This window comes from Gadus macrocephalus, chromosome 4 (assembly GCF_031168955.1).
Source record: "Gadus macrocephalus chromosome 4, ASM3116895v1".
NCBI lineage: Eukaryota > Metazoa > Chordata > Actinopteri > Gadiformes > Gadidae > Gadus > Gadus macrocephalus.
The window spans coordinates 10,450,666-10,471,764 of NC_082385.1; the positions used below are offsets into that span (position 1 = coordinate 10,450,666).

Consider the following 21,099-nt stretch of genomic DNA (forward strand, 5'->3'; position numbering starts at 1 on the left):
CCTCCTCCCAGGGATGTTCAGGAGTGCCATGGCTGTCGTTATCGACCGATACTAGAAGAAGCATGTTTGTGTGCGTTGTCATATTTTAACGGTCATACGTGGGTTTGAAACCCCCCAATCGCCGCTTAGGGCTACATCTTTATCATTCCCGTCGAAGATAACTGCTGATATGAGTGCGGTTGCAAGTTAAACGTCCACAGTGGCGGCCTTGGGGGAGTTTATTTTTTCACGTAATACAAAGGAGGACAACCACGCCTGGATTAATACATGTGTCGTTTACATCAATTCAGGCTATCCCTTTCTATCACCTTGTCTGTTAGCCGTCAGGATGAATGATATTGAAATGTGTTTAGCTCCAAACCCAGTACAGTGACTTTAGACCAACAACAGGACTCCCTCATTCATCATAACAACTTCCAGTATTCCCTAAGTATTATGTAGGGTTTCTTTTGCATGCGTTTTCCGTATATATATATATATATATATATATATATATAACCTCTCCAGTTATTTGTCTTTATGTTCTGGTCCAAGATGTGTAGGTCCATATTTGTAAGTACATTCAATTCATATAACCATTTAAGGTAAATGTAATCATAATCATTCTATTTTTCCAACTAAATATGCATAATAAAAATACACAACTTATCTTTGGTTATACATAAACCATATCACATAAACACTCCGCCTACCGTGAAATAATCTGTATTTACATGTTAAACATGACACATACTCATACAGATTAAGGCAAATCTGTGCTGTTGAGAACAGAATACTTGTGATATCAAACGAGATACGTAAAGTGATGTTTAAATAAAAAAAGATATGGTAAAATGGCTAATATCTTGGATGTTTTGTGGCTGAAGTGGAGCGAACGAGGAATCCCAGTGAGAGGTGTGGTCTGACGTAGGGGGTCAGAGGTCAGGTGTTCAGAGGCCAGGTGGGCAGAGGTCAGGGGTCGGAGGTCAGGTGGTAGGAGATCAGACGTCAGGTGGTCAGAAGTCAGGTGATGAGAGGTCAGATGTTCAGAGGTCAGATGGTCAGAGGTCAGGTGGTATAAGATCAGATGGTAGGATGTAGGGTCAGAGGGTAGGATGTAGGTTGGTAGGGGGTAGGATAGGGGTAGTCAGGCTCTCAGATGTAGACGGGCTGTTCTTGTGCGGTCAGTAAACGGTACATGGCAGCAGGCATTGTCTTCATGTGGATCTGCAGCAGAAAACACATCGGACGGACACAGGGGGTTAGAGTCATCAGATCCTTCGCAGTTTAAAACACATCTATTACAGCTATATCTAATGATGCACGTAGACACGTCATCAGTGATGGAACCTGGCCTCATCGGGTGGAAACATTGCCGTATCCACAAAACAAAAACAAAAATGAACAGTTCTAATTAAAACCCTGGCTTAATAATCCACACGTATTATTATTATGGACCAGCACATCATGTGCTGTGTGTTCTATGTGCTGATGTGCTGTGTGACCTATGTCTGCGTGCTAATGTACGACATGTCCTAGGTTCTTTGCATCCTATGTCCTGTGTTCTATGTGCGATGTGTCCTATGTTCTGTGTGCTAATGGGCTATGTTTCCTATGTTCTATGTGCTATGTTTCCTATGTTCCGTTTGCTAATGTTCGATACGTCCTATGTTCTATGTGCTTTATTTCCTATGCTCTGTGTGTAGCATGTGGGTACGTGGGCCCACCTCTCCCATGGCGTTGGACAGGATCTGGACAATCTTCTCGTGGGGTGTGGCCACCACACTCTGGCTGTTTATCTCGATGATGCGGTGGCCAACGCGGACCCCTCCCCTCTCAGCGATGCCCCCCGCATCAGACTACAGATCTGCACACATACATAATCACACACACACACACACACACACACACACACACACATACATAATCACACACACACACACACACACACACACACAGACACACACATATAAACAGTATTCCTTCCTCCACTAAACAACGGCTAAGAGATAACAGAAAAATGTGACAGAGCTGCAGTTAAAAAGAGTTGTTCAGGAGAGGACTATTCCGGCTTTCCTCAGTCTTTCATGGGAAGAATGCATTGTCAACCATTAATCGATAGAAAAAATGATGTCATAGTATAAAAACAAGATAATATCATTATCTAACATGAAACTTCAGCAATAAAACAAATTATGCGCTATGATCCACAACCTAACTCAATAATATACTAGGTAAAGACATTAGTCCATGCATAAAGTTACAATAACTAAATAATCAGCACAGTTTCTGTTTTGTTAAGGCTTTAGCTATAACTTCAATGTGAGATGTCGAAGCAAGATAGGAAAAGAATCTTGTCTCGAGGAAGAAGTTTGGGGAGTTTGAACACATGCATTACATTCTGTTTGAATGTTTATGCAGTATTTCATAATCCTGCCCTAGGCCCGTTGCTAGGTAACAGTGGAACACTTTTTTGAGGGTTTACATGGGAGTGTAATGCCTCCGTTCTACAACTTGTCCTTGTCTCAGTCTGCCCCCTTTTTGATTAATCAGTTCAGGTTTAACACATTTATACAGACGAGAACTAGCCTAAACTAATATAACCTTAGCCGCGTGTGTGCCTGCAGTCAGGAACACTAAAACATTGACGCAAATCATTTGAACTCAACGTTCAATGTCTGACTCAATGACTTTTGTCATTCTGTGAATGAAGGATGCAGCATTTCAACGTAATGTACCACAATCCCTCTAATACGCCTGTTGCCAACGGTAACAGCCAATCCCAAGGCAGTTCCATTTGCACATTGTTTCCTCAACAAGGATGCAGCGATATATAATGAAGGAAGCTTCATTATATCCATCCATGGGATACTTTAAAGGTGACATATTATACCACCAAGTGTGAGTGTGATCAGCCGTCACAAGCCCTCTGCGTCTTCTGACATCACAAGTGGGGCGTGTCCACCGAGATGTGTGCTGGATAGATCAGTCTGCCAGCCTACCCAGTGGACCGTAGCACACATTGCTCATCCATCGTCATACATCGAGGTTGGACACGCCACTTGTGATGTCAGAAGAGGCAGATCACACCTGGTGGTGTAATATGTCCCCTTTAATAGGATGCTAAAAGCTAAATGCGTCCGAGCCTCGCGGGGTGGGTGGGGTGGCTCTACAGCGGGTCTCTCACGATGCCGTTCTGCACACTGAAGCCCAGCTGGTAGCGCAGGTCGGGCCGACGGATCAGCACCATGGTGACGGGCGGGCACCGCACGATGTTCATCTTGATCCTGGACTGGGACTTCAGACCCTGGTGGGGGGGACAGGGGGACGGCAGGGTTAGGAAGACCGAGCGAGAGAGGGAGAGAGAGAGAGAGAGGAGAGAGAGAGAGAGAGAGAGAGAGAGAGAGAGAGAGAGAGAGAGAGAGAGAGGGAGAGAGGGGAGAGAGAGAGAGAGAGAGGGGAGAGAGAGAGGGAGAGAGGGAGAGAGAGAGGGGAGAGAGAGAGAGAGGGGAGAGGGGAGAGAGAGAGAGAGAGAGAGAGAGAGACGAGAGAGAGAGAGAGGGGGAGAGGGGAGAGAGAGAGAGAGAGAGAGAGAGAGAGAGAGAGAGAGAGAGAGAGAGAGAGGGGAGAGAGAGAGAGAGAGAGAGAGAGAGAGAGAGAGGGAGAGAGAGAGAGAGAGAGAGAGGGAGAGAGGGAGAGAGAGAGAGAGAGAGAGAGAGAGGAGAGAGAGAGAGAGAGAGAGAGAGAGGGGAGAGAGAGAGGAGAGAGAGAGAGAGGGGAGAGAGAGAGAGAGAGAGAGAGAGAGAGAGAGAGAGAGAGAGAGAGAGAGAGAGAGAGAGGGAGAGAGAGAGAAGGGCGCACAAAAAACAGAGAGAGAACTGAAATTTGAAAGAGAAAAACACTAAATTTGATATCAAAAGTACGATTTTTTCAACGAAATGTGAGTTGAAACCTGCCCTATGTCACTCTTCTGCTGAAGATATTGTCTTTATAAAACATATCAAACCAGAGTGTTTCCTTTGAATAAAATGTGCCTGTCATGAGTCAATCGATCAAGGGTATCGGATAGCACTGACGCCAATGTTCTGAAAGGTTACTGGGTTCAGGCCTCATCTGACAATGTCCTGTGAGCAGCCACTATAGTACCTGAAATCAAAGTCACCTTGGATTTGGTTCGTTTTGTTTTCCATGCTCGGGGTTTCATAGGGTTTCAACCATTTAATGAATAACCATATTTCAAGGTGAATTTGTAATAATATGCATAAATATTAAAATGTCCATTCCATTGTATTGCAGTTTAATCTCTTGTGTTTTGTATTGAACTCATTTAGAGTTCACCTCAACTCTGCATCAACTCCCTGACATCCCTCCTACGCACTTATTGTATGCTCTACGTCCGGGCACTTAACATACGCACCTATGTATGTCGTACATTCTGGCACTTAATGTACAAACGCATGTATGTCGTACGTTCTGGCACTTAATGTACACACTTATTGTATGTTGGACGTCCTGGCACTTAATGTACACACGTATGCATGTCGTACGTCCTGGCACAAAAAAAATCGTACTAGTTGCGTAGCATCTTACCCTAGCTATCTTTGTTGCATACGAGAAACGGGTTAACCCAGCGATTATTGGTGCATGGCAATTGTTTCAATAAACAGCCTTACTGCACCAACAGCAATATTGTTTCTCTTTCTTCTGACAAATGTACATATTGTAGGTCACTTTGGAAAAGCATCTGCTAAATGCCCTCAATTGAAATGTAAATGTATTGGAAAAGTATAATGTAAATAAAAATACTGTGTTTATATATGTTTTTTTCGGGAAAAAAACCAATGACTGAAACTGAGACTTCCGCCGTAGCCATCGGGGCTCGCACCCAGGCTGATAACAGCGAAGGGCGTCCCACCTTGATGATGCTCTGCAGGTGTTGAGGGGAAGCCCCACCAGACTCGTCCCGTTGATGGTCATGATCTGGTCCCCGATGTTTCAGCCGGCCCCGACTTCTCCGCCGGCCCCAGCGTGCATCATGCTGGCGATGATGACGGTTTGGGAGGATGGAGCCCCAGCCCGACTCCACGATCACCAGGCCAGCCATCTCGCCTTTTTTGCTTCTCGATGTAAACCTGGGGGGGGGGGGGGGGGGGGGGGGGGCAGTGGTCACGTATACCACTGAGTATGATGTCGTGTGTGATTTGGGTTATGGGTATATTGGTAGGAATGTATATGTTTGTATAATGATGAGTTGTTTTTACGATGTATACCTGGTCACTATGTGAATGAGAGAAAGACGTTTCTATGCCAGGACCTTATTAAGATACATCTGTTTATTGAAGGTAGCTTCTGTGTCTTTATGGACAGCAGCGTGAAGAGAGACAGGAAGGTGGAAGGTTCCAGAGGTTGGAATCTGGGCACTAAGAGGCGAATTCCTTAGTGCACGGTTTGTATCAGATTTCCCCCTGTTTGACTCTGGTCAGTAAAGCCTTTTTGATGGTTGTAACAATTGTTTGTCCATTTAGTCTCCATGACTTTGTCTATGGTTCTTAGTCGTTCTTTAGGATGTCCACGTTGTTTCTTTACGCTAGAGGACACGTTTTTGATCATGAGACTGCAATTGTCGTTTTGCAAGAGACTCTGTTGTTGGGGACCGGATCGGTTAAGTGTGTGGAAGGCAACGATTTTCGCCAACACAGCTCACCACACACATAACGACCAAAAACAGTAAATTGTATCTCATCCATCGTCAGGGGTGTGTCTTGAGATTCTTTTAACATAAAAGCATGATGTGTACCAGGCTTTAGCCTGCTCATAATCAGGGATGTGAGCGACCCCTGATGTTTGTCCTACTGAGAGCACCTCTGTGTAAAGGGTCTGTTCCCAGGCTCGACCTCTGACAGTGTACCTCCCCCTGGTGGCAGACTCACGTCTTTGCAGTTCTCTGACTGGAGAAGTGGATGAGGTCGTCGTTGTACATGTCCTGAGTGTTGAGCAGGTCGCTGTACTCCCTCTGGCTCAGGACCTCCGGGTCGATGCCGTTGGCGCGAAGGAACTCCTGGTAGGCTACGCTGAAGGACTGGCCCGATGGACTGGGCTATGAGCTGGGCTGGTGGAGAGGTGGAAGAGAGACATAGAGAGAGAGAGAGAGAGAGAGAGAGAGAGAGAGAGAGCGAGAGAAAGAGAGAGAGAGAGAGAGAGAGAGAGAGAGAGAGAGAGAGAGGAAGAGAGAGAGAGAGAGAGAGAGAGAGAGAGAGAGAGAGAGAGAGAGAGAGAGAGAGAGAGAGCACCACATTCTTTATGCAAAGGGATAACTTTGAAAAGCACTTTTGTTTCTTTTAAAGCATTAATGACTTGGCACAGAGACGCCTGAGCACAGATGTTACTCCAGTGAAGACACTAAAATCATGCAAACAAACAACACGCACAATCTAAAATCTAATGCACACCTGATAACCCTCAATATAATATATGAATTAGAAGTAGAGTACAGATTAGTGTTATCCATCACTTTTAACCTGTTACAAAACAACAACAACAACAACAACAACAACAACAACAACAACAACAACCACCACGGATTGCTGACGTACGTCCTCGGACTCGAACACGTGGCAGATCATGCGGTAGAGGCGGGCGGTCGTCCCCGGACAGGGTCTCCTGCTCGCCGCTGGGTTCCAGGGGCTCCTGCGTGGCGCTCGGGACCGCACCATCTTGCCCCGCGCCATCAGCACCACCATGTTGCCCGATGTCGGCGATGTAGGAGATGGTCCGGAGCGGCAGGTCCATCATGGCCTCCTGGCGGGGGGGGAGGGGGGGGGGGGGGGGGGACACACACACTTCTTATAGACCCCACAGAGGGCTAATGGTCGCCTTTCACTGCTAACTACTACCCACAGTCACATGTCCGCCTGTGACTGTCCTCCGCGCAGTGATACTGAAGGGTCGTTAGCAGGAGAGCTGGCAGCCATACAATAACCAAGACTGAGAGCACTTCTTTACAAAGGCGTGGTTGTCCTTCAATTATCTTTACAGCTGATACAATTTTGAGATGAGTCAATATATGCGGACTGGCAGGTTCAATGTTGATTTATTATAACTGACTTCAGGTGGCTATTGGTTACTTCAGGTTGCTATTGGATACTTCAGGTTGCTATTGTTTGCTTCAGGTTGCTAATGGTTACATCAGGTTGCTATTGGTTACTTCACGATGGTGTTGGTTACATCAGGCTGCTATTGGTTGCTCCAGCTTGCTATTGGTGACCTCAGGTCACTGTCGGTGACTTGGGGCTTCGGTCGTTGACTCCAGGTCGCTCTTGGTTACCTGAGTGTCTGCGTTGAGAACCTTGATCCTCTGCGTGGACATGAAGAGGTCCACCTCGCCAGCAGAGGGCGTCTCTGCTTCTGTACTCTGCAGGATCACAAGACAAACAGGAAGTGAAGCGTTTGACAACAATACCTATTTCAATGCCCCCACGTCTCTTGTCTTACTTCAGCATGACCTCCACGCTGAATACACTATAAGGGGCATATGTACGTCACTACATCCATTCTCTTGAACAAGGGTATATTAAACAGAGGATAGAGAGGTGCAGTATGGGCTGGGACATCTTGCTAGAGGGTTCCAACCAGTTAAGCACTAGGTACTGGGGATTGAAGGCAGAACGTGGGAAGTAAACACCCCAGTCATCTAACTTCACCCTACAATGTCATCGTGATTCATTTTGACCTCATCAGAGAGGGTACCCGTCGTCATGGCAATGTTAAAAGGCACCAGTGCTTCCAGTAGAGAGGACTGGTGCTTAGGTCACATCATGGAGACGATGTTTGGATGGACCAGCCGATCAGACATCAAACACAGAATTTCTGGATGCGAGTTTCCTTACATCGAATTCAGCATAGTTACAATTATGAGTGCACTTACTGAAAGCAATTTTATTTGTGGAAGGCAATGAGTTAAATTAGGAATATGATTAATAATATAGTATGGTTTTTCCTTTGTCACACATTGTCCTTCTTCACCTGCTCCATTGTACAGATGATTCCACCTCCCTCGGTCATACATTATGCATATACTCATGACATCTAACCCTATTGCATGAGAAGCTATTTCCTTTTTTATTTTCCTTTTGTCCTTCTACCTTAAATCGGTGGTTCTTCCGTCCACACCGCTAACTAAACCCGCTGAAACCTCCCCCCGACCCCTTGAACTTCTCATCTTCAGTGGAGCTTCTAAAGCGTGAAGCAAACCGGGTCCTACATGACAATCAGGAGATGTGCATAATAAATGTTCCATAAATTATCCACACAAAGGGGCCTCTGACATATGGAAGACCCGCGACACGCCATGAATTATGGATGTGAGATGCAGAGATGAATTCTAATCAAATCATTAAAATCAAAGACATAAACCAACAACGGAGGTTGCAAAGGCTTTTGTCTGCGCACTTAAAACACATCCTCTTCTTTGAGAAGACTTTTAAAAGAGCCATGAAACAAAAGTTTCGAGGGATCTCATTTAACGCACGATGAAATACTTAGTACTTGGAAAATATGGTCCTCTGAATACGAAATACACCAGTGGCTCCCGTGGTGATGAATGAAATGACATCCCAGCTATGCAGGAGAGGAAGCTCAAGCTGTTATAACCAGTGTATGAGAGACCGCAGGCTGGAGTACCACACCAAAACACAAAGGACACTTGCACACGTTGTCACATCAACACAGAAGTCTGCAGACACACCAGCCCTGTTCTCCGGGAACTAGGGATGCTACGAGACACAGATGACAGAAGAGACGGAGACAGAGAAAAGGGTCTTACCTTCTTCCTGTTCTTTGCCTGCTTTTGAGCAGCCTTCAGTGACCAGAGAGCAGAAACCAAAACAAAGAGCAGAGAACAGAAAAGCAGAGGGACAAAGAATGAAAGCCGGTAAAAGCAAAGGAGTAAAAGAGCAAAAAAGAGAGAGACCGAGAGAGAGAGAGAGAGAGAGAGAGAGACCGAGAGAGAGAGAGAGAGAGAGAGAGACCGAGAGAGAGAGAGAGAGACAGAGAGAGAGAGAGCGAGAGAGAGAGAGAGAGATACACATTCAAAAACACACACACACACACACACACACACACACACACACACACACACACACACACATACACACTTACACACGCACAGAAAGGGGAATAAATGCAGAGTGAAAAAGCAACAGAAAAGAGAGCGCGGTACACTCAACCCAACTCTTAAAGAACAGGAAGCAGGGTGTGAGACGCACGGCTTATTCACTCTCCATCCCACATGTCATTGCGCTAACCAGAGACCAGGGCTGTGGGTGCGTCGTGTGTGTGTGTGTTAGTGTGTGTGTGTGTGTGAATACATGTCCCCGACATTTTGACCGTCCATCACGTCTGCCGTCATCGGGCCCCTGCAGACACCACACCTCGCGGAAGCTCGGAAACTTTCCCCCCTTCGACACAAACTCTGCTCCTTCGTCACGACCCTTCCCCTCGATCGGATCGACAGCACGGGCCCGCGGCGTGCCTGATTGACAGGTGACACGTCGGTCTCAGAGCCAGCCCTGCTGTGCCGGCTGACATCCACAGGATAGAACAGGCTGTCCAGAGCTCCAGTGATGCAGTCGTGTGTATATATAGTTATATAGAGCCAGACACTGGCGCCCTGCGGCAGTCGATGAACTATCATAACACGAGCAGAGCTCCGGCATATCACCACTTCCCTGCTCACAATGGACACTTTAGTGTGTTAGCGTTCCCTCATGTATGCCGACGCATATCTGGAACTTTTACAACATACAGACCAATATGTATCCGCTTTCTTGATTGGGTTGAGTCGGGTTTCCATGACAACGCAGGAGCCATGCAAACGATTGTGTGCGCGGCAAAGATGTGTGAGGGCGTGTGTGTGTGTGTGTGTGTGTGTGTGTGTGTGTGTGTGTGTGTGTGTGTGTGTGTGTGTGTGTGTGTGTGGTGTGTGTGTGTGTGTGTGTGTGTGTGTGTGTGTGTGTGTGTGTCTGTGTGTGCCTGACCTACTCATGTGGGGTGCATTCAAACGATTCTAGCAGTAGAATTCCTTCAGCAGTAATTGGTCTGGCATTGCCACAGTTTTGTATGTAAAATAAGGATTCTCAATAACTTGAATAAGGTTCCCCTAGTAACAGCTAAATCTTGCAATTCCAGAAATATAGTCACAGTTCAAACATGATTAAATGCTTACATACATGCATGCATGCATGCATGCATACATACATACATACATACATACATACATACATACATACATACATACATACATACATACATACATACATACATACATACATACATACATGCATACATACATATGAATAAATACGCACATACATTTGAATACATCGATACATACTCCATATATACTACATACATGCATTGCATACATGCATACATACATATGAATACATTCATACGTATACATACACACATACATGGCCTTTATGTGTATGTACACTTAAATGTCAACACCGATTTCAAGGAATGTCTGTTTAGCAACCATTATTCAATGGGTTTTGTGTAAAATGCCCTACTAATGGTCCGTAGAGGTACTATATTAGGCTCTCTTTGTCTCAATAGTGTTTCGGCTTCAACTGTGACCATTCTGCTGGACACAGCATTTGAAGTTAAGAGTCTTCCCGTCCCTTCCCAGACAGACTGACTGACGCACAGGTCTGACGTACGCCCACGCACACACCATGAGTCAGACACATCCCTTATTGCTGCGTGACATCACTCTGACATTTCAAAATCAATGTTTCTTTTATAGAAATGTCAATTTCACCTGGAAATGTTCCATTGTGTGCTTTTCGTTTTGCTTAGGGGGGAGGATGACAGGACATTGAAAAGGATGAAAGGACCTTAAAAGTAGAGATGTAACTATGAGTCGACTTATCAACACGACGTCCGAAATCTATTGATAATAATATCACCGGACTGAGGCTCTCTGGTGTAAGTTTCTCTTCTCCTAAAACCTTTAGTCTGACCATATGACTAATCAACAGAAATATTTTCTTCGGCTTCCTGATGTATGATATGTTCAATCGGCAGGATCACACGATGTACTCCTGTGCATTATATTTAGCGTAGGGTGGTAAAACCGATCGAAAATAGTTCCACTGTGTTTCAAATGACTCATCCCTGTATCCCCGGCGTGTGTGTTAGAGCTCTGCCGCGCTCAGCTAAAGGAAAGTGAGAGGAATGTGATTGAGGTGTTGGCGCGACGTGTCTCTGCTTATCCTTGTCCTTTGCAAAACCAACAAGAATTTGGACATTCATGTGCAATGATCTAAGTGTTGATCAAGGCTACGAATATAGAACCAAGAAACGAGCAGAGAGGCAGATTGGATTTTTTTAAAGAAGCTTTCTGAATAGCTTTTTCATCCAATGGCTGTCTGCACTGAATGCCCACTTTGTCCCGACTCACAAAGCCAAGCGCATTCACGTTCATTAAATATTAAAACCGCCAAACGTTACGACTACCATGCAAAAGACCACCATCACGGATCAGTTTGATTGACTTCCTGCCAACGCAGCCCAAAAGGACCATCTCTTTCTCGCGACAGGCGCCCCTTTAAAGTGACTTTCTCAAGGGTCAATCAAAGTGTCCTCAGCCTTCTCTGGTGGCCTAGTCAGACAATACACAGGGACTTAACACTCTTACTTTACAGTAGTTCTTCAGACGCATGTGCCTCCCCAGACAGGGAAGAACCATTGTGTGTGGCTTCACATCGTCTGTCTGAAGAGACTGGTGACACGGTCCTGAGGTCCGTTGCACTACATTTCCCAGAATGCTACTGTTGGCATGTCAAAACGCTCATTGTCACGGTTATTTAAAACAGAGAGAATTCTATCAACACATGATTCTACCAGTGGAGATAATGCTGACCATAGAAAGAGCCATAAAGACTTTAAGACGTGATTAGAATTTGTGTGCTACATTATTGGGCATAAATTCCATGTCTATGGATAAGAAATTAGGTTATATTGATTCGTGTGAGAAAAAAACCTGTCCCCTGTCCTCCTGCTTCAACCCCACGTCTCGAAATAGAGCGATAGATCCACACTGCAGCAAACAACAGACCAGTTCAATGGTATAATGCTGCTGCCTTGCTCATGAGCACTAACTCATGAACCACATGAATCAAATCCCACACAGAACAGCCCTTTGTCTTTGAACATCACAGTGCACACACTGATTTAGGGATATTACACATTCACTCATTACTCATACCAATGCAATAACAAACGTAAACGTGAAGTTAATTGAAATGCTGGATTCATCGTCAATGGCTGATAAGGAAGGGCTGTGAGAAGGTTGTTTCAAGAAACTGGTACAATGTAAACCTTCCCAAATCAGGATTACCGGCCTGAAATTGTTCAATAAATGTTGGTTATGGAAAAGACGATTACAATAAAACATATCTCAAAAAAATTACATACATTTTATACGTAAAAACGTATGAATAATTCCCCCCACCCCTCCCCCCGATGAGTGTTGTGCTATTATATGTATATAAATTAAGTTTTTTTTTGTTATTCAATTTTTTTTGTATGTTAGCCTGTGAGAACCCGATATAGTGTGTTGGAGACTGTATTAAAAGAAGGAGACGTGAGTGACTCCTGCGCTCACCCTGACTCGGTGCATGGCCTCCTGGGCCTGCTGCATGCGCGCGCTCTTGCTGGGCGTGCGCTCAGACAGCAGGTGGGTGGAGCCTAAGTAGCTGGCAGCAAAGATGATGCCGTCAATCAGGTCCTCTGGGTCACATGGTCCTGGGACTGGAGCAGAGGGCGGGGGAAGGATGCACCCGGGTCAGATAGGGACTGAAGTGTGTCCAGTATGTCCGAAACATACACTTACGGACACAACCGATATGTGTGTGCGTAACATACACCACACACACGCACACTCACAAACACACTCACATGCATACACACACACACACACACACACACACACACACAGAAACACACACACACACACACACACACACACACGCACACACACACACACACACACACACACACACACACACAGACTGAAACACACACACACACACACACACACACACACACACACTGAAACACACACACACACACACACACACACACACACACACACACGCACACACACGCACACACACACACACACACACACACACACACAGACTGAAACGCACATGCACACACACACACCCTCAAACAAACAAACTCACACAGTGTTGTGCACACATTTTATAGTGAACTCTGCTTATAACACCACACACCATTGTGAGAAAACAGCAAAATACACTTTCCCATCTTGCATCCCTTCACATAAAATAAACATTTTAGGAAGAGAATTGCCAGAAACTCACCTTCCACAAATGTTGGAAAAGAGTGCAGTGGTCTGCGCATCTAGAAATCAAACAAATAGAAGACTGTGAATAACCAGGAATCACAAGAGCATATAGAAAAAACACAAAAACATTGTCCCACAGTAAAATTGACAACGGACAAAAAAAGCGTATTTTCTAAGAAAAAGACTTTATTTCGGTAACGATATATTTATGTAAATGCAGAAGCGAAACCTGCCCGATAGCAGAAACTAAAGAAACGATAGGGGCTGTTCACAAACCACATTAAGGCACCAGGATATAAAAAGCGACTTTTCACCTTCAGAGCCAATTCCCCGTGCCAAGAATAGTGTGCCAAAACCAGAACAAACAGAACGTACTTTACATTCAACCTCTTGAACGTGACTCAAACGTTCCCCCCGTTTAAAGACTCAAGATATCCTATTTGCACGGCCCGCTTACACACTGATGAATGAAATCCCATTTGTCCCACCTTTTCCACTGCGCTAATCCGTTGGAAATAATCACACGCCAAACATAAACAAATGCAAACGCACTACGCATCTCAAACCCCACTTCATGTTGTCTGTAACACCTCTGAATACAGGTTAGACACCCACCCAACATGCAAACATCCGCCTCATAAACTCCTCTATGGGACGAGACTCAGCAGCGAATCACAGAGCCCGCTCACCTCCTGCACCGAGGGATGCTGGGCCAGACTGGGGGACGGGGGCTGGCCTGCTGGCGGCTGATTGGCCGGCGCCGGCCTCTGCTGCTGATTGGGTAGAACGGGTGGCGGGTAGGGCTGCGGCTGGACGTAGGGCTGGGTCTGCCGGGCTCCCTCGCGATCCCTCAGCTGGGGCGGCTGGGCCAGGCTCTGAGGGTGGTGTTGGTGGTAGTGCTGCTGCTGCTGCTGCTGCTGCTGCTGCTGCTGCTGCTGCTGCTGCTGGTGGTGGTGGTGGTGGTGGTGGGACCCCCTGGAGGACTCGGGCCCCACGGGGCTGCCCGGGTCCCGCAGCACCGCCGAGCCGTAGTGGTCGGGAGACTCCGACATGGACTGGAAGAGAGAGAGAGAGAGAGAGAGAGAGAGAGAGAGAGAGAGAGAGAGAGAGAGAGAGAGAGAGAGAGAGAGAGAGAGAGAGAGGATTAGTATGGGGTTGTGTTTGGTTAGCATCACGTCTCATTATGATCTGTTTTTCTGTTTGCTCTTCCACTGTTCACGTTGGTTTATTATGACAACTCATGTTTCGCTTTGGTGAAACAAATGATCAATTTTGACACGCCAATGAAGCACCTTGAAATTGAATTTGACGTAGAGAGAGAGCAAGAGAGAGAGAGAGAGAGCAAGAGAGAGAGAGAGCAAGAGAGAGAGAGAGAGAGAGAGAGAGAGAGAGAGAGAGAGAGAGAGAGAGAGCAAGAGAGAGAGAGAGCAAGAGAGAGAGAGAGAGAGAGAGAGAGAGAGAGAGAGAGAGAGAGAGAGAGAGAGAGAGAGAGAGAGAGAGAGAGGGAGAGGGAGAGGGAGAGAGACAGACAGACAGACAGAGAGAGAGAGAGAGAGAGAGAGAGATTAAGCGAGTGAGCGAGCGAGAGAGAGAGAGAGAGAACGAGAGAGACAGACAGACAGACAGACAGACAGACAGACAGACAGACAGACAGACAGACAGACAGACAGACAGACAGACAGACAGACAGAGAGAGAGAGAGAGAGAAAGACAGAGAGAGACAGAGATGAAAGAGAAGGAGCAGCAGCAGAAACCGAACTGGTGCACTAGAGGAGGCGGTCGTAATAGTAAACAGTCTCAGCAATAAAGATGAGGAGTACCAACATCCATCCAGCGGACAATATGCCGCAACACAGCGAGAGCACACCTTCAAAGCTACCGCCCTCGGCCCTGGCAACAGCCGAAGAGGCACACGGGTCGTAAATCTGCGTAAACGCTTCTCTCCCCGGCGCTTTACAACCGCCTCGTCGCAGCAACGCTGACACCGACCGCTGAGACGATCATCGGCCCCATCAGCGCAAAAACCGCCACAGCAACAAAGTATCGGCAAAACCACCTCGTTCTAGACCGACAAGGGGGCGGAGCGTACTCACCCCGCCGTGACAGCCCCCGGTCGTCTGGTAGCCCTCCTCCGTGGGGCTGACGTCCTGCCTCATCACCCAGATGGGCTCCACGGGCTGGTCCGGCGTGTAGGGGGACCTCACCGTCTTGGTCTTGACCTCCTCTATGGCCTCCTTGATGTCTTTGATGGCCATGCTGATGGCGTCCCCGGATCCCTTCCCGGGGTCTTCTCCCGGCCCGGCCGGCTCGTTGGACCGGGCGGCGTCCCCTTGGCAGGCCGGCGCCGTGACGGCCGCGCCCCCGTCCTGGGCTGCGTCCTCCCCCCCCCCCCGGGGCGGCCCGTGCTCCGCTGCCGCGCTCCGGGAGCTGAGGCTGCCGTCGGTGCTGTCGCCCTCGCCGTCGGACTGGCCGTCGTAGTGGTGCAGCCGGGAGCCCACCGAGCGGCTCTGGCAGGCGTGGCTCTGGAAGGAGCCGAGGTCTCTGGAGGGCCGGGGCTGGGGGCTGCCCCGGCCGGAGGGGGAGGCCGCGTCGCCCTTCTGCACGTCCTCCGGGCCGCCGCGGCGCTCCGAGGAAGGACTCTCTCGGCAGGACTCCTCTTCGTCCTCGTCCCAGGACTCGCGCCTCCCGCCCCGCCCCCGGTGGGGCTCCCGGCCCAGCTCGGGGTACGGGGTGACGAGGGCCTCGGGGAAGGAGTCCGGGTAGGACTTGGTGTAGGGCTCCGGGTGGGTCTCGCTGAGCGGCTGGGGACAGGACCTGGAGTGGGACTCGGAGTAAAAGTCTGCGTACGTCTTGGGGTAGGCGTAGGACACGGAGTGGACCGAGCCGTCCTCGTCGGGGTCCGGAAGAGGGTCCTGGTCGGGGCTGCCGGGGCTCAGGCCGGCGTCCTCGTCGTACCGGTCCCGGTGGGGGAAGGGGGAGGCCCCCGGGGAGGAGGGAGGCGTGGGGGAGTGCAGCGGCGGGGGGCTGTGGAGGTGGCCCTCCATGCTCAGCGAGGCGGCGCTCTCCGTGTCGGAGCAGAGGTCGTTGGCCTCCGACTCCGGGGCGAGGCTCTCCTCTGCGCCGCCGCCGCCGCGTCGCACTCCCTCGTCTTCCTCCTCCCGCTCCTCCTCTTCCAGCGCCCGTTCCCCGCGCTGGTCCTCCCTCCAGTCCTCAAAGGCCTGGGTGTGGTCGTGGACGTAACCGTGGCGACCCGCCACAGCCGCTACAGCCGCCGCGCGGCCGTCTCCGTTGACCCCCTCCTGCCCGTCTGTTCCCTCCGCCTCCTCCGCCTCTTCCCCTTCCTCCCCTTCCTCCCCCCCTGGCTGCCCCTCACCCGCGTCTTCCTCCACGACGGGGGAGTCGGCGCGTGGGCGGGGGAGGGGGTCTTCCCGGGCGGGGGGCTCGGACCCGGCCTGCGTCGGGGGGGCCTGATCGGGACCCTCCCCGTGCTGCGAGGCCCGCTGAGCCGGACCCGACGGGCCCTCGCTCTGGGGCCCGTGCGGGGGGGGGGGGCCGCTGCTGGGGCGTGGCCTCGCCGCCGGGCGGCCTCTGCCTGTGGGCCCTCAGCCGGGGGTTGGGGTCGCCCATGCGCCGGTAGCGGGAGACGCCCGGGCGGGGGTGCGACACGGGCTGCGGCTCGGCGTCCGGGACCATCCCCTCGGCGGGACGGCCCTGGCCGTGGGCCGGCCCCGTGCCGGACGCGGGCCGCCGGCGCTGCCGCGGGGGCCCGCGGGCCGACGGGGCCGGGTGGTGTTGGGGGGGGTGGTGGTGTTGGTGGTGGTGGTGGTGGTGGTGGGGGTGACCCGGTTCTCCGTCCGGGCTCTGCGTCTGACAGGGCCTCCAGGACCGGCGCTCCGCTGAGGCGCCGTTGGGCTGCCGGCTCCGGGGGGGGCCCGGGTCTGTGCTGCTGGGCTCGTCGGCGTCGGCGTCTCCGAGGCCCTCCGCCTGGTGCTTGTGGCTCATGACTGGTGTGTGATCCGTGTGTGTGTGTGTGTGTGTGTGTGTGTGTGTGTGTGTGTGGCTCTCAGAACATGTTCCTCCTCCTCCTCCTTCTTCGAAAGAACGCCACTCTTGACAGCTGCCTGAAAGAGCCGGCAGACAGAGACACAATGGCTTCTGTCACACCACATACGTCGCACGCCGTGTAATCAGACAGGGCGCCGATGGAGGGTGAAACAATAAATGGAATATTATTGGTTACAGAGGACAGCTTGTTATAACAGCAAGATGTTAGCAAACTTGTCTGAAGGACAGATGTCTAAGATGATTCTATGTTAAGCCAATGAATGTGGCAAACGATTGTGTGGCTGTGTGTGTGCGCAACTGCGCAAACGTCTTTGGGTACGTACGTGTGCGTGGGTGGTTATGTCTGTGCCTGCATGTGTGTTTGTGTGTGTGCCTGCATTTGCGTCTGCATGCATGCGTGCACGTATGTGTGTGTGTGGTGTGTTTGTGTGTGCGTGCGTGCGTGTGTGGGGTGTGTGTGTGTGCGTGCGTGTGTTTGCGTTTGTGCCTGTGCATGCATGTGCGTGTTTGTGTGTGTGTGCCTGTGCGTGTGCCCGAATATGTTGCGTGTATGTGTGTGTGTGGGCTTGTGCATGCATGCGTTTTTTGTGTTTAAATAAAAACATGCTGGTCTAAATCCAGTGGATTGCCTCCGTGTGATTTAATCTGAACCACTTTCCCCCCCCGTTGCCAACGCTCCCTCCAGGGGCAGGCAGATGGCCCGACCGGGAGGAGAGAGTCAACAGAATCAGGGGAAGAAAACGAGGGGGAGAAGAACATCCTCGACGAGAGACGAAGAGACGCGGCTTAACAGACAAATCTGATCAGGGGCGGGCTGAGGCAGATGGACGTGTTATTGATCTGAATATGAAGGGGCTTCTAAAGGGATAAGAACACTGGTCCTTACAGCACTGCTGCAGGAAGATGCAATATATGTTATTAGGGGTTAAAGGATGCTATAATTAAAAGCATTAGGGAAATCATGAAGTGGTCTTCAGGTTCATCAAATAATGAAGTGTGGTGATAGAGTCCCCATCGGAGGGCAATGTCCTTTCTTTTCATGCAAGGCAGTTTGGTCTGTTTGTGGAAGACAAGTGTTATCGTGAATAAAGTTTAATGAAATCGATTTTATCATCTCGTTCCGTACATTTTGAACAATCCCAAATGATCTCAATCACCCTCCTTGAGTCTGACGGGATTCTTCACCAAGAGCAGAAAGAGACGTATATATTATACACCCTCTTATCGACGTGATGCCCTCGATGTCAAACGCAGAGAGCGGTCTAAGTACGCATGCTATCCTGTTGCCACATTATAAGACCGCACCGTTTAAAGCGATGTAGTCAAGCCCTCCTCCTCCCCCACGGAGCACTGAAAACATCTCTGGCGCCATGGTGATCGCCTTCAGCGCGACATAAGACGCCTTCAACGACGCCTTCAGAACCCGAACCCGCGTCCGCCCATCAGCACAGCCTCGCGGCATACTTTCCCTCAGATATCATCTCGGTTCAGCGTGCAAGTGCAGACATTTTGTTTGACTCGAAGACGAACTAAGGCAAGACTGAGTGCAGAACACGAGAGGCGCCCGTGGGACATTCAGAGTAGCGGGGGCCTCATTTGAAGCCCAAAGCGGAATACATTTCAGGGGGCCCGCGGCCGAGCTGGCTGTGTGCTGCTACACACACTGGACGCAGGTGTGCTACACAGACACGTAGACACACACACGCACACGCACACGCACACAGACACACACACACACACACACACACACACACACAGACAGACAAGACGGTAGTGTGTGTAATAGTGCCCCCCCCCCCCCCCCCCCCCCCCCCTCCTGGAGGGCCTGGGGTTGAACGGGTCACAGATGGGCTGGCACTACTGGGTCCATTACCAGTCTGCCCAGTCCTGCGGAGATGCAGTGAGTGGGTGGGTGAGGTGGGGGCTGGCGGGGTGTGGGGTGGGGGATGGCGTGGTGTGGTAGTGGTGGCAGAGGTGGTGGTTGGAGTGGTACAGCCTACTCGTCGTCACACCTACACACACGCACACCGAGTACCATAAATACGTTTATGGAGGTCAGAATAGAAAAAGATATATGAAAAATAGGCTATGCGTTAGGCCTACACACACACAGACCCCAACTGAGACAAGCATGGTCGTTGTTTGATTAAATCGATATATGCTTTAAGTCATATGATTTAGCCTACATCGTTGACATGTCACGTCTACCAATAAGAACTATTTTACGCATCTACCATTGCGCTGGCAAATGTTTTTATTCTAGTGGCTCGTTGGTGATGGAGGACATTTTATTGCCATTTACCACCGGCCTGTCAGCTCTCCGTTACAGGCGACTGGTTCACCGTACAAGTGACACGTTGACGATGAAAAAATACAACAGGACACGTTAAGACGCTCTCTCTACGGTACTAGTACCGGCTGCTCCAATTAACGACGGATCAATCACGGACGTATCGTGCAAAATAAAGGCGTTACGATCGACTACATCCCGACCAGCGATCCTACCACGGGATAGACGCAACCCTAAAACTAACGGGTTGTAGGCCGGTACACCGGCTGGCCTACTTTTGCATTTGCCCTATAAATATATAAGTGTGATGTGATATTTGCCCCCCGGTTCCCAACGCAGCAATCCGCCTCACTGCCTGCCTTGCTCTCTCCGAATCCGGCATGATTTATATCTGCAGGTGTAGCAGCCCCTAGTTCCGCCAGCACGGGACACGACCCACCTTGCGGGCTGCTATCAACCGCTCCGAGGGGGGATTCTGCACCCGTCCCGTTTCATCCCGCACGTCTCACTTCATCATAATTAAAAGGACTGAGTTGTCGACCGCCTCGCCTCACCTACCTGCACTGTGTCACTGTGAAGGGGTGGGCCGGGCCGCTCTGCCCATCTCCATCTCCATCGCTGCCAGTCCTCGTCTCTCGCGCACAACTTGCTGCTCGCTGCTCGGATTAACTCGGCCCCGCCCTCCGAGCCGTGACGTCAGAGCGGATTACCGACGCACAAAGCGCCTTTACAAAAGAGACGCCGGTGCAACACGACAAAAAACCGTGTTACGGTGCACCGGAGCGCGGCGCCGTTCCCTTCCCGTTTCCCGTTAGTTTAATCGTCGTCTCCTGGTCGTCATGTGTTCAGGCCGTGTATCATACAATTTATCCCCCTGTTTTTACCAAGCCGCCCTGACGGTAACTGATCCGGTGTTGTTGGGCCCTACACAACACGCTGTGCTCCATAATTCCCCTTGGAACACTTTCTCACCTTAGTCACGTGCCGCCGTATTCCCCCCAGATCAGGCGTTACCGTGACAACGTGAGGCAGGCGGCGGCGCAAGCAGTCAGGCACGCGGGGTAACTATGGTGTCCAGTCGGTTGATTGATGGTCTACTTCATGTCGTTTATAACGGGTCAACACCAGAGTCGTAGACGGGTTGGAATCGTACAGCCTACAGACTTGACCCAGATTAGTCGAGAATAGTAAACATAGGCTTACGAGGCCAACTTTCACCCCAGCCACCCTAGAAAATCACATAGGCAACTCACATTTTAATCTTCCCTTATCGTTTAGCTTCCCCATTCTACTTGTATTTCTAACGCAAGGCATCAATTATTACTGACTATGTCTGCATATATCGAGGCCTCCTACCACTGGGGGGCCAGAAAGCCCCAGAGAGTAGGTA

General features: G+C 49.8%; 1 pseudogene; it reads right to left on the reverse strand.

Moving 5' to 3' along the window:
• Window positions 1–200: 200 nt before the first annotated feature.
• LOC132456009 (amyloid-beta A4 precursor protein-binding family A member 1-like) lies at window positions 201–20,703 on the reverse strand (annotated as a pseudogene).
• Window positions 20,704–21,099: the final 396 nt, after the last annotated feature.